This window comes from Camellia sinensis, chromosome 9, assembly GCF_055761805.1.
Source record: "Camellia sinensis isolate YWXY chromosome 9, ASM5576180v1, whole genome shotgun sequence".
Classification (NCBI taxonomy): Eukaryota; Viridiplantae; Streptophyta; class Magnoliopsida; order Ericales; family Theaceae; genus Camellia; species Camellia sinensis.
Window position 1 is genome coordinate 170,059,028 of NC_138969.1, and position 15,558 is coordinate 170,074,585.

General features: G+C 35.9%; 1 pseudogene; it reads left to right on the forward strand.

Moving 5' to 3' along the window:
• The first annotated feature begins 2,321 nt into the window (after nt 1-2,321).
• LOC114266033 (calcium-binding protein PBP1 pseudogene) lies at nt 2,322-2,675 on the forward strand (annotated as a pseudogene).
• The last annotated feature ends 12,883 nt before the right edge of the window (nt 2,676-15,558 follow it).

Consider the following 15,558-nt stretch of genomic DNA (forward strand, 5'->3'; position numbering starts at 1 on the left):
TTTTAAAAGTTTAGTCACCAAAAATATTATACTGAGACATATGTTTTGTTTTTAGGAGTGTCTACAGTAGCAACCCTTAATATATATATATATATATATGCATATATATGACCCCCTTAACAATAATGGCATACTTAGGAGTGGCTTCTATATAGCTTATTTGAGTTTGGTAGGCTCATTTTGAGACTCACATCAGTGATTTAAATCATTTATTTTGTAAAATTTATTGAGAATATAATATATAAAAAAAATTAAGTTAATTGGATATCAATAGTTATATGTCCATATTACATATTTGTCTTATAAAATTGAACGACAAATATGATTTTGAATGTAGACTATTTATTTTGTTTTTTTAAGATAAATATAATTCGATCATCTGATTACTGACATTTGATCAATTTGATTTTTTTGTATAAATGCTCTTCTCAACGTATTATAAAAAACGATTCGAATTGCAAAATAAATCCCAAAATGGACTTATTAAGTCCAACAACACCTCTCCAGTTATATCACCAAATGAAAATATTCAACCCTAAAAAGAAATAGTCGTTTCTTTTGAAATATCTAACCAAATCAAGCCTTTAAGTCTCATCAAATAAGGTTGGCTACATAAATCATTCTTCTCCAGTCAACTCTATCAATGGTCATTTGGTTAGTCAAATAAAGGAGATTTATATCTGTACTTACTATATTTGCCCATGTCAATCTAAGTCTGTCCATTCTCCTAACACTTCTATCTACTATCAATATATCACATTTCTTCATTACTGTCTCTGTTAATCTCCGTTGTATATGACCAAACCATCTCAATCTATTATCTCTCAACTTATCTTCTTTCGGTACTACTCATATCCATTCAAGAATATACTCCTAATTCCTAATTCACGAATATATTTTTTTAAAAATATCTACAAATAATAATTTTTCCACCCTAAAAATTAAGCGAGAAAAGCAAGCACAATTGACCCTCTCCGGGTTTGTTTGGGATGTGGGTTGATTTTTTTAGTTTTTTGGCTTTTTGGCTTTTTAACTATTTCAGTCTAGGCTAGAAGGTATTGTTTGGGATGAGTTTTTTGGTTTTTTTTTACTTTTGTGAGAGAAAAAAACAAAATGATTATGGTTTGGATGTGACATTTTGTCTTATTGACTTTTTAGACTATTATATTATTTTGTAGTTATTTTAGCCCAAGATTCAGATGCCAAACGACGGCTCCATAAGCAAACTTTCATTGATCTTCCCTCACAAGTAAGGTTTTAAAAAGCGGCCGTAATCGTTACGTAACGGTTGCGGTGGTTACAACCACCCGTTACGGCTACTATACCGGTGTGACGAAAATTCACATGTGTAACAGCCATTTTGGTGTTACGAAATGGCCGTAGCGGTACTGTGACGGGTCCGTTAGACACCGTTACATCCTTTTATAATATTCTGAATAACTTTCTTTTTTTAAAAAAAAAAAGAACAAAAAAAAAAAAAACAAAACATAACAAAAGCTTACAAAAAAAGAAACAAATATTCAAATGATCCAAATCCAAAGAAAAAATCTTATATGAATTTTTTTTCTTTATAATTTTTTTTTAATTTATGGCACAAATTTTATTTTATATTCCTTTCATTTAATAATTGTGAATATTTTTTATTCAGTTTGTTCAGGTATTGGTAAAAAATAATTTGTAAACATATAAAATTAATTATTTTTAAAATCATTAACTATTGAAATAAAATGTAAAAAACTCATTTTTATAGTGATTTGAAAATGTGAAATATGCTGGATCATACTTAAAAATTAACAAAAATTAATCAAAATTATTTTAAACCCCAATAAATGTAATTTTGATAAAAAAAAATATATGCATCAGTAAGTTTTCTTCAAATTGTGCCAAAAAAAAAATCATGATTCCGATTACAGCAACAATTACGCTACAACCTTTACATCTTATAACCGCTACCGCATCACCGCAATTATTACAGTGACTGCAATCACTTTTCAAAATCTTGGTGAGAAGTTAACTTACTCTTCACCAACAATTGCGTCATAGACCCGTCTTCCTCACTTTTCTCTTCTTTGTTTGGTCTCCTTAAAGCTTTTTGACAACTTTCCATGAAACTAACAAAATACAGAAAATATAAAAATAAATTAAAAAATAAAAAGACAGTTGTAGGAATCAATGCATGGACTTGGGTTGGCAACTTGGCATGCATGCCCCTCCCTCCTTCCTCGAACTCCACCACCTCTCTCTCTCTCTCTCTCTCTCTCTATGTATATATATATGAATAATCTTTCAAACTCACCATAAGAACTAGAAAGGTTATATCAATGGAAAAGAGAAAGTTGGATCATTTTCAAGACTTGTTGCCAATTATGGCTCAAAAGTTAGGAGGGGAAGGGTTGATCAAAGAGCTTTGTAATGGGTTTAGGCTGTTAATGGATGGTGATGAGGGAGTGATTACATTTGAGAGCCTTAAGAGAAACTCTGCTCTTCTTGGGCTGCAAGATTTGGGAGAAGATCAGTTGAAGAACATGATCAGAGAAGGAGATTTGAACCGCGACGGTACGATTAATCAGATGGAATTTTGTGTTTTGATGTTCAGATTGAGTCCTCAGTTGATGGGTGAGTCTGAGAGATTGTTGGGTGACGCTTTTTTGCAAGAAAATTTAAAGCATGAATAATATTCATTTTCTATCTTTAATTAATATATATATATATATATATTCTTTTTGTTTGTTTGGTGTTCAAGAAAATGTGTGTGAAGTTTGGTGGTTAAGTGAGAGTGTTGAAAGATGAATCAATGATCTCCACTTTCAGCACCTTGTGCAGTCTCCTTTTTTTTCATTCACCTTCAGTTAAATTTCTAAAAATAGGAATGTTAGGAATTATGAAAATTTTTTGATGAAAATAATAATGAAAATTTTGTGGTCCTTTGATTACATTTAGAATAAAGCACTGCACATTAATTAAATTAATCTAAAAATCATAAATCCTTCATAATCATTTTCATAAAAAAAATTTCATGAGGCCTAACTCCTCCCTCTTCAAAAGGTTTTATTTTAATTTTTTTGGGGTCTGCCTCCAGAATGTGGACTGAAAGGCGCTATTCCCGAGAGTTCGCTAACGTATCATTTGAATAGTTTTAACAGTTTATTTTATTGAATATTTTGTATATCATATAAAAAAAATTAAGTCGATTCGATAATTATAACTTACCTAATTTATTGTATTTTTTATCAAAAAATGAATAATTTATTTTTAAAAATACAATTATTTTTTAATAAAAACATAATAAGTGTTTGGCATGTATTAAAAAATTATATATTTTTTTTGTATACATATACTTATTTGAGTTATATTAATTAATATTTATCAAAATCTATCAACATTTTTTCTCTATTTTTCTATCCATTTTCTTTACTTTTCTGAATATTTTTTTTATAAAAAGTTAAAAAGTATACTTATTTAGAACACCTCAAACCACACCTAAATTGAATAAGTTATGATTGTTAGATCGATCTAATTTTTTTTTAAAATAATATATTCAAAGTGCTCAAAAAATAAACGAATCAAATTATTAAAACAAAATCGACAATGCTACGTAACTCAAATTTTGTGACTCAAAAGTGGCTCAAATGGCCAAAACGACGTCGTTTTGAGTACAAAACAACATAAAAATGGTCAAAATGACGTCGTTTTAGCCATTTGAGTCACTTTTAAACCATAAAATTTGAACTACGAGATATTTTCTAAACAAAATTTATAATGAGCTCTACAAACTCAAACTGCACCCTCCAATTCACACCGCGTAAAATTTAAGACCAAGCCCAGACTCATGGACTTCGGCCGGTGCACGAGCTAGGCTCAGGCCGCTCCATCCTCGATTGCTAAGGTTCAAGTTCAATCCGTAGCGCAAAAATATGGAAATATGGGTTGTGAGCCAGACTTGACCCATTGGCCCATACGGGCATATAGCTATCTTTTTTCTTTTCTTTTCTTTTTTTTTGTTGATAAATTACAAAAACACCTCTTGAGATTTACTTAAAATATGTATTACCCTTTGTGAATTGAAAAATTACAAATATCTCACTGTCAGAATTTTTTATTTAACAAAATTAATTGAAAAAGTGAAATTTCTAATTTTGCACCTATACAATAATAAAATTATCTAAATTATTAATTGAAATATAATTTTAATATTACTAAAAGCTGTTAATTAACTTGATGATTTATTAATAAAAAGACCTATTTGTTATGAAATTAGAAATCTTAGAGAAAATAATGTAATTTCTAAAACCACATGGGGTAATTTGTAATTTAAGTAAACCTCAAGGGTTGTATTTGTAATTTACCTTTTTTTGTATTTTTCTCGTCCAATGATCTGACAATCAATAAAAATATTTAAAAATAATTCTCACTTTCATATCTTCTATAATCATTAATTAAACATCTCTTTTACACGTTATTAAGGCCAAGTTTGAGAACTTATAAAAAAGTCAAAAAGTTACTCAAAAAGTTAAAAAGTTAACACTATTCACCAAAAGTCAACAATTACAGCGGCACAACTCCCAATTCGAATTTTTCCCTACAAATTAATTTTTATAATTTTTTATTACATATTTTTTCATAAAAAGTCAAAAAGTTAACCCAAACGTCCATATTTTCAACCTCAATTTTTTAATCTAAAAAGACAAAAAATACACTTATTTAAGACACCCCAAACAACCCCTAATTTTAAAAAGTGAGTTTAGAATATGAGCAGGTCATTCTCCTTTCAACAAACATCTAGGTAACTAGGCTCTGTCTTGAATGGCTTATAGGTGAGCATGATCCGGCTTGAATTAGTTCGAGATCAAATAAGGATTACTCTATTGATTACGGTTCCATAAAATTGGAATCAAATAAGACTATTAAAATTATAGAATCAATCCAAACCAAATCATATAAACAAGGTTTGATTCAATTTGGAACGAATCATATAATCTGTTTCACGAAAAAAATTATATGACATTTTCAAAAAAAACTCAACCTATCATAAATTTTAAAAGTAATAATATGTCCATCAAACAAACGACTTTCATGATATTCACTAGTTAAGCAAAAATATATTATTAAGCAAATATTGTTAACATTAATCTATCTTAATTTTTCGAAACATAAACATGTACATTGTTCTACCATTATCTTAAACAAACATAATATCTAAGAAATAAACATATATTGTTTAAGTTATACGATTCAATTCGATTCAAATCCGGAATTGTAAGCCTAAATTCAGAACTAATGCGCAGAGATCAGTTCTTCAATTTTCTAAATTGAGACAGAACCACAAATTATAAATAAATAAATAAATAAATAAAACCTACCGAATTGATCTAAACTAATTCAATTTGCTGATTTTTCAATTTCCTTACTCAGTTTTAGAACGCCTAGGCCTAGAGTTGGCTCTAAACTAGTGATTAGCAACAACCATTACTATAATAATAATAATAATAATAATAATAATAATAATAATAATAATAAATAAATAAATAAATAAATTCTTTGGCAATTACCCTGTATTCTTCATCAAATCTATCAAAGACTCATCCAATGGAGTGATTGAATATTATTATTGTGATTCGCATGAAACTTATTTTATTATTAATTGTATGTTATATGATATGATAAATAAAATAAATATAATCAGAATAATATTATTATTTTTGTTTTGAAATACAAAATACTTTAAAAAAAAAGAAGAGGAAATTAAAAAAAAAAAAACTTTCTATAAACTCTTAGGGTTGTTTTGGAATTGACTTTTTTAGTATCTTCTAAATCAATTCAGACTAGAGGTGGGAAAAAATATTATCAAAATCCTTTCCATAGGTGGGTCTCACACCTATGTGAGAGATTTGGTAAAAAATTTAGTGATTTGTTTGGAACTCCTAGCATAACTCAAAGAACAACCACAAAAATGATAAATATTACATCATCCAACAGACTACTAATCCACAATAGTTAGAGAGTTAAGAAAACCTACTAAGCCCATGTCAGCCTAACAAACTAATAAAATTCTCACAACAGAAGAGAAATAAATACCACCACAAATATTATCAAAATCCTTTCCATGGGACTTGAACCTGAAATCTTATACCACAAATGGTATCACACGAACACTAGACCAAAGGAGTTTTTCTTTGGTTAACAAATAAACTCCCTAAGTCTATCCTCCACCGACTTCAGAATCAATTACCTAATGTCAATTTAATCGGAGTAGGACGAGGGGCAAATCTTGTGTGTGTGCACTAACTCCACAACGCATACATCATTTTAAGTCAGAGAGTGTAGCTGCTAGAATTCAACACGACACTCAAACCCTAGATATGGTTCGTCTAGCACTTACAGGGCCATCCAAAAACCACTACACTAAACTTCTGGGAGTTGGCTCTGGGAAGTGTAAAACTTGTAATTTCAGACCTTATACTCCAAAACTTTATCAAAGTGTCACAACTCTTGAATTAGGCCAAAGGAGTTGGTTTGCAATTACTCTACTAACATCATTTTAATGGATTAGGACTTCAAATCAGAACATAGTTATGCTTATTTAATTCGAACTTTATCACTTTTATAGATGACTATACTAGATATAGTTATGCTTATTTAATTCGAACCAAGGATGAAGCTTTGGAAACTTTCATTCAATATAAGAATGAAGTTGAAAATCAACTTGGTAAGAAAATCAAGAAACTTAGAAGTGATAGAGGTGGTGAATATGAATCACCTTTTGGTGAGTTTTGTAAAGAATATGGAATAATTTATCAAACCACCGCTCCTTACTCACCTCAGCAAAATGGAATTGCTGAAAGGAAAAATAAGACTTTAAAAGAAATGATGAATGCCATGTTAATCAGTTCTGGATTACCTCAGAACTTGTGGGGGGAAGCAATACTTTCTGCTAATTATATATTAAATAAAGTACCCCGAAATAAAATAAATCAAACACCTTATGAATTGTGGCATGCAAGAGTACCATCCTACAAATATTTAAAAGTGTGGGGGTGTTTGGCTAAAGTGGCTATTCCTAGTCCTAAAAAGACTAAGATAGGTCCTAAGACCATTGATTGTATTTTCATTGGTTATGCCAAGAATAGTAGTGCATATCGGTTTTTGATTCATAAATCAGAACATACCGAAATGCATGTAAATACTATTATTGAGTCTTGGAATGCGTCATTCTTTGAACATGTATTTCCAAAGAAGACTGGACAAGAGACTAGTACTAATAAAAGATCTTTTGATGCTATTACTAGTCAGGATCAAGAACATGATCAAGAACAAGAGTTAGATCAAAATGAGGAAGAGGAACTTAGGCGTAGTAAACGTGCTAGAACCTCAAAATCTTTTGGTCCAGATTTTCTAACATATTTGTTAGAAAATGAGCCTTTAACTTTTAAAGATGCTATGTCCTGTCCTAAAGCTCCTTTATGGAAAGAAACTGTCAACAGTGAAGTTGAATCCATCTTGCAAAATCACACTTGGGAATTAGTGGACTTGCCACCAGGTTATAAACCTCTTGGGTACAAGTGGATTTTCAAAAGAAAATTGAAAGCAGATGGATCAATAGACAAATACAAGGCAAGACTTGTAGTCAAAGGTTTAGACAAAAAGAAGGTCTAGATTACTTTGACACATACTCATCGGTTACTAGAATAACATCCATTAGAATGCTAATTGACATTGCATCTCTATACAATCTAGAAATTCATCAAATGGATGTTAAAACCGCTTTCTTAAATGGTGAGTTAAATGAAGAGATTTACATGGAACAACCAGAAGGGTTTTCTGTTCCAGGGAAAGAAAAGAAAAGTGTGTAAATTGGTTAAATCATTATATGGTTTAAAACAAGTACCAAAGTAATGGCATGAGAAATTTGACAAGGCAATGATGTCAAATGGATTTAAAATTAATGAGTGTGACAAATGTGTTTGTATTAAAAACACAGATAAAGGTTATGTCATTGTATGTCTTTATGTAGATGATATGCTCGTCATTGGTAGTAATAATGACATGATTAAAACTACCAAGAAAATGTTGAATAAACATTTTGATATGAAGGACATGGGCATTGCTGATGTAATACTTGGTATGAAAATTACCAAAACGTCAGAAGGATATGCTTTGTCACAATCTCATTACATTGAGAAAATACTTGACAAATTCAGCAAAGATAATGATCATCTTGTTAGAACTCCTGTAGATGTTAATTTGTATCTTTCTAAGAATGTACAGGAAAGTATTTCTCAATTAGAGTATGCCCAAATTATTGGAAGCTTAATGTACTTGATAAACTGCACTCGCCCAGATATAGCTTATGCAGTAAGTAAATTAAGTAGATATACGAGTAATCCGGGAGTAGAACACTGGAAAGCAATTATAAGGGTTCTAAGATATTTCCGATTTACTCGTAACATTGGGCTTCATTATACTAGATATCCAGCAGTACTTGAAGGATACTGTGATGCAAATTGGATATCGGATACTAGAGACTCGAAGTCCACCAGTGGGTATGTCTTTACTCTTTGTGGGGCGGCTGTATCTTGGAAATCTTCCAAACAGACTTGTATTGCTAGGTTTACTATGGAATCTGAATTCATAGCTTTAGACAAAGCAGGGGAAGAGGCAGAATGGCTTCGCCACTTCCTTGAAGATATTCCAATATGGCCAAAACAGGTGCCTGCTATATGCATATATTGCGATAGTCAATCAGCTATAGGTAGAGCACAGAGTCATATGTATAACGGTAAGTCACGACATATTCGTCGTCGACATAACACCATGAGACAACTACTCTCTAATGGAATTATTTCCATAGAATATGTTAAGTCTAAAGATAACATAGCGGATCCACTAACCAAAGGGTTAGCAAGAGAGTTAGTTGAGAATTCATCGAGGGAAATGGGACTTAAGCCTATTAAATAAGAGTTACCATAACGGCAACCCAACCTAGTTGACTGGAGATCCCAAGATCTAGGTTCAAAGGGACAACCGAGTTGTGATTGACTCAGAAGCATCACTGGGGAGTCTAACTCCTACCCATTTCTTTGATGAAATAGTGATTTCTGCAGCGTTTGATGTCTGCAGCGTTTGAGGTTAAGTAAAATTTTAATGATTCTTATATCTAGGTAAACCTAGTGGAGTATGGCAGGATACTCTTCATGAGAATCACCTATGTAAGTGTGAACTGGGCCGATTCTATAAGATTTGTGAAGGGCTATAAGTCTTTAGAGCACTCATGGAAGATCAGGTTGTTCAGGGAAAAAATGAACACAATAGTGAGAACTAAACTGTGTCTGGGAATATACTGTGTGAGTTCTATTGTTTTGGTTTACACAAACGGCTGAACAATTCAAGACATCATGTTTACTGGTTAGCTAGTAAATCCGATAGTGTCTCACAAGGGAAGGTTCAAAGCTAAAAGCTACCTATCCTTTGCAGAATATTTCCAATTTCTGTACTCTTGTAGACGTCCCCGAACGCCCCAGAAGGGTGAGTCCCCCGTTCTGTTCATTTGGGCTCACTACAGTTCGGACTCAAATTGTCACGGCTCTTAATCTGAACCAAAGAGTCCAAATCCGGCAAATCGTTTTGAGAAAACAGATTTTTTGAAAGAAGTGCCAAACATGGACTGCTTTGCCAAATACAGAGTCGCCACCTAAATATTTTATTTTTGGAAAAATTTAGGAAACCCTAACTCGTTGCCTAAGGCCACGTGTCCGTCATCACCAAAGTTGCCTCGGCTCGGGAACTTGGGTACGATTGGGGAAGGTCACTTCGTGAGCACCCCCGCTCGCCCGATCAAAGATCAGCCTCTACTAACCATGATATCTAGTTTTGAAAACTTTATGCGTTCTTATTCCGATTATTAGCCTAGATTTACTATGTGATGCGCACAGCATACAAGTATAGACTGGATCGTCTGAATTGGAACAAAACATTTCATGTTTATTTTTGAAAGTGGTTTGATGGTGCTACCCGCAAGTAAGCTAAGACGTGGATTTGCCTCCCTCGGGTGGGCTTAGAAAAACATGATTTTGCCACTTATCTAGTGGGCTTAAAAATCACAGTCAATGCATTTATTCCAATTCAAATAATCCAACCTTCACCCATAGGCATTCAGGCAGTTATATCACATAAGCATATAGCCTCATGGTAAGCATGCTATCATGGCAGTCACTCACACACATGCAAGGATGCTAAAGCATAAACACTTACCGAATACTCCAAGCCAAAACAAAAGCTATGCTAGAAATCCATGCATGATCCTAACTATACAGAAATTCCTAATGCAACACATGCAAAATGCAACTAAGATAGGCTCGGCTATTCTAAAGATGGCATGTGAAATGCTACAACTAACATGTATTCAACTTGGAATTGAGATACAAATGCAGTTACTATGATGCGCCGAGCCCGGTGCATGCAAGACAGATGAATGAATGCAAACATGCTATCATACTGTATGCTAATTGAAACATGCCCTAATCTAACCATCATAAGCTGATAAATAAAAGGGAGAAAGACGTGGGGTTGGAAGACATACATCACACACACGCACACTTATTACAACATTGCCCTTGCGCAAAGGGTCCGAATAAATAATACAGTCCCAAATGAATAGTATAACCCCGAATAAATACAGAATCCTAATTAATTAACAAATTAATCTAGGAAAGTAGTAAATTGGCACGCAAATCCATGGACTGCCTCAACTCTGTTCCAAATGATGAATGATGCATGCTCGGGTTGCCTTGGACGGAGAATCCCTTGCGATGCCCCGGTCTGCCTCTGTTTGCAATTATTCTTGGGATGCGTGCCAGGCTCCTGAAGGTTGTTGATTTTTGATTTGCTGCAACAGAGAGCAACAAAGGGGCATGGCAAAGTATTTTCACATATGTATGCATGACTACTCTTCAAGGAGGGTAGTCCTCGATCCTCGTGCCACCAATCACGCATCTCGATGCATGATGGCCGAGGAGTCGATTTGCACGACTCAATATGAAATGAATGCACATATGGACACAATCAAGGCCTAAACTCCATCATGGGTAATCCGGAATGTCGGCGACAGGGAATTGAGACACGTTTCGTCACTCGGAGTACGAAACGTCCCTCGTTTCCTGTGCTTGGGCTAACTCCTATCCCAAGCATTATGCAATATGCATGATATGCATGAATGCAATCCTAACATGCAACCTAGCATACGCAATGCTATGAAATGGCATACACAATGCATGATGTAACAAGGCATACACAACGCTCTAACATACAACATAGCATACACAATGCTGCGAAATGAAATGGCATACACAATGCATGATGGACTTACATCAACATGAGTGGACCTCAGCCACACTCACATCAGTAGCCATTAGATGAAAATGAAACTCTCGAAACGCGTACACGCATGCACACAAACCGAGGACCGAACCTAAGGCACAACATGCAACTCTAACAAGGCATGGCAAGGCATGGAATATGGCATACAAGCATGTAGATTCCAGCACTGAAATATGATGCAAAATGGTCCCGAATTATGGAAATATGGCACCCGATGCATGAGATGAACCCCGAAACTCGAAACTAGGCACATGGAATGACTTGTAGCTATACAAAGCATGCATTATTTGATCATGAAACATGAGGACAGAGCCAAGGCAGTCCCAAAACATGGACATTTTCAGTTCAAAGCATGGCCAAAAGATGCTAGCAAGATGGACTAAAATAACATGCAATTTTGACTAGCAAACATGGTTTACATGGCAAGTATAGGATGCACATGGAATCTCACCAAACCATCAAAAATTAGTGAATAAAACATGTGAAGATAGACCCAAATAACCACTGATATACAACCATGGCATGCAAAAATAATGAGTTACTTTGGAGGGCCATGCAAGGAGTTATTAAGCACATGAAAGGTAGACATTTAGCATGGCACAAACAACTCTGAAAATCAAATATGGTAGTCCCAAAACTCACTAAATTGACCCTAGAAAGTGACTCCAAAGCATGCGAGATAGGGTCTCTTTGGAAGGCCAAAGTGACCACCAAACAAGTCAAGGTGAGAGGGGGTCACCCCCCCTGATTTGGGAGCTCAAAATAGTGTCTTAGCCATTGAAAATCCATTGGATTTCAGTGGCTAGAAGCCCAAACAAAGCATGCAACAAGGGCTTAGGTGTAAGGCTCAAAATAGGAGACAATAAAGCGTACAAGGAAGCATATGACCTCAAACAAAAATGGAACCTTAAACAAAATTGAAGATGAGGTTAAAACAAGATATTTTTCAGTTATGACAACTCTCAAAAACAAACACAAGTAGGGCTAATCTATCATGCAAAAATGGCCTTAAAAGAGAGAATAGAGACAAGGGACAGCAGCTGGCCCCAAACAGTGAAGAGCCCTTCAACAAATTTGAATAGGGGCTCAAAATAAGGCACTTTTTAGTTTATTTCAGGCTTCGAAAATAATCACAAATAGGCCTAAAATATCACACAAGAAAAAGGCCTAAAAGAGGGATAAAGAGACAAGTGATAGCTGCTGGCCTCAACCAGAGGAGAGCCCTTCAACAAAGTTGAAGAGGGGCTCCAAACAAGACATTTCACAGTTTATGACCAAGTCCGAAACAGCTCACAAATAAGCCTAAAATATCATGCAAAAATAGGCCTAAAAGAGAGTTTAAACACAAAGGGGGAGGAGGAGACCTCAAACAGAGAAAGACCCTTGATCAAACATGGAGATGAGCTTAAAATATGACTATTTACAGTTTAGTCTGAAGTCCAAAAATGTAAGAAAAATGAGCTAAAATATAGAACAAAATAATGCAAAAAAGGGGAGAATAAGAGCTTACCCTTGTAGCCTAACTTTCCAGCAGCCTTTGGTCCAAGGAAATGAGCTTTCAACCTCTGCAAATGACTTCCAAGGAGCTGGAATGGACGATGGTGGTGTGGTGCTATGGGTTGTAGTGGAAATGGTGCAAGAATCTTAGGGTTTTGAGGTTTGGAGTAGAGAGAGAGGGAGATTTAATGCAAAGCTCTCAAATGATTTTTTCGAACCCTTCAAAATGGAGCTCAAGTGATTGTTTTATAGAGGAAAAGAGGGGGGGAAAAATGGGGAAAACCAATTTGAATTGGAGCAAAAAAAAAGGGGGAAAACCAATTTGAATGGACCAAAATAAAGAGGGAGAAAACCAATTTGAATGGACCAAAACAAGAGGGAAAATTTTGGACATAGGGCCTGGTGGAATACAGGTGGCATAGCTGGAATACATTTAGAGGGACAAAAAGGGCCGGCCAGGTCAAAAGGGCCAAAACCAGTTCAAAAGGTTCAGGTGGCCGGCCGACCACCTTACCTGGTTGGCCTGCTAGGGGTGAAAAGGTTCAAGCCCCAAATCTAGTCAACCATGTAGCCCTTGAAGTTATATTTCAAAAGCCACAAACCTTGCATTAAAATTCCTCCTGTGGAAAAAGTTATACCAGTTTCCGTGAAGCTGCGCAGATTCGGTCCAAATGGAGTGATGCCCCACTTCAATCAACCATATCTCCTCTGTCCGGAATTGTCGTTAGGAGATTCTTGAGTGAAAAATGAAGCCCCGAAAGTAATCTTTCCAACAGTGGTAGCCTCATATCTTAATTCCCCTTGTGCAAAGAGTTATGCCCATTTCGGTAAATTCGCGCAGATGTTTTCCTTCTTCCCGGATTCATGCTGAATCACTCTTGACCACAAAAGCTGATTTTTTTTTTAGAAAAAATTTCTGGTCTCCCACCATACCACCATCTTTCTAACAATGAAGATGAGGCCCCTGCCAAAAAAAATGGACCAAAATGGATGCAAAACGAAGGTTCGGGGGGCCGAAATGCGGGGCCCGGGACCCCAAAAATGGACTGTTAGGCACCGAAAGTGGCGTTTAACCACGAAGGTGGTCTCTCGGGCCACAGTGTCCCTCAAAAGGGAGGAAATAAGGTGTGCGCCAAAAACCAGATAAAACGGAGGTGGTTAAGCAGTCCCGAACCGAGGCATACGGCTGACGGCTCTGAAAACCGAAAACTGGGCTTTAAACGGAAAAAATAGCCTACGACCACAAAACGTAGCCTACGGCCACTGAGAGATGGTCTACGAGATCTCTCCCTCCCTTCGGGAAGAGAAGACAGAACCTGGTTCGTAAACCGAGACAAAGCACACAGAATCCCGAAGTCCGGATGCAAGGCTCTCAGCCGAGACTCTGAAACCTCAGAACGAACACAATATGCGTCATCACCAAGCACTCAACCGGTGACGTCTGAGTCTTAAGGTCGGTCAAAAATGGGGTGTCTACAGTTGCCCCTCTTTGACAGAACTCGGAAGTCATAAGTGAAGGGAGTGAATGTCAAAGCCCAGAGACGACCCATTTTTGATAAGGCCCAAGACTTAGACAAACAGATGAGATAAACAAAGATGAGTAAATGGTTGTGCCCGCAGGCTGCCTACCTATCCCTTTGCAAGGAATCAAACCAGCGTAGTTCAGGGGCAGGATGCAAAATGTTATGCAGGAAGATTTTTGATAATTGGACTTATACGCTACGCGAAGTTGGTTTGAAAATTGGACTTATACGCTACGCGAAGCCGGTTTGAAAATTGGACTTATACGCTACGCGAAGCCGGTTTGAAAGTTGGACTTATACGCTACGCGAAGCCGGCTTGAAAGTTTAGAATCTAAGTAATGCAATGCAATGTAAAAATGCAATGTAATAGCTAGAAAGCGAAGGTACCTTATAGGGGCAATTGGCAATGACCTACCTCATGCTGCTGGGGACCTTCTCCTTTTTCCTAGTTAGACTGCAGGTGCAACTTTTCTCCCTGGCTGTGGCCGCAGCTTTCCCTATTCTCCAACAGGGTGACAGACTAGGTTGGATCAGTATCCAGAAATGAGGTGCATACAGCTGCTATCTCAATCTATGGGGCTGCCATACAGATTTCAAGCCGAGGATATACCCCTAGGTATTTAAACCAAACTTTAGTCTCGGAAATCCCGAACCTTTGTGTTCTAGGCATGAGCCATTCGAACTCTAGTTTCCACCGTCTCAGTTGGTCTCCTAGGAACTCACCGCAAACATAGGCAGGTGGCTATACCAGACCACCAGAAGTCGTTCGGGCACGAGAAACACCAAAGGAATTGCACCTTTAGAGGATTTAAGGTCTCCTAGACCAGCGTAGGTGCGCAAAATAGCGCGATGAACTGCATGCACAATGCAGGACTTGGTACATAACTTACGACACAGCATTCCATTCATTTGGCACACAGCTCATTTTTCGGGCAGGCAGCTCGTTTTCGGGCACACAGCTCATAACACTGCTCAATCTAAACACTCGGTCTATAACTCAGCATTTGGTTTGCATTTTGAACACACAGCTCAAGCACTTGAATTTCTGAACACGCAGCTCACACTTTTTGTCTTGAACATGCAGCCTATCTTTTCTGACATCTGAACACGCAGCTCAAACTTTTTGTCATGAACACGCAGTTCATACTTTTTGAAAGTTGAACAC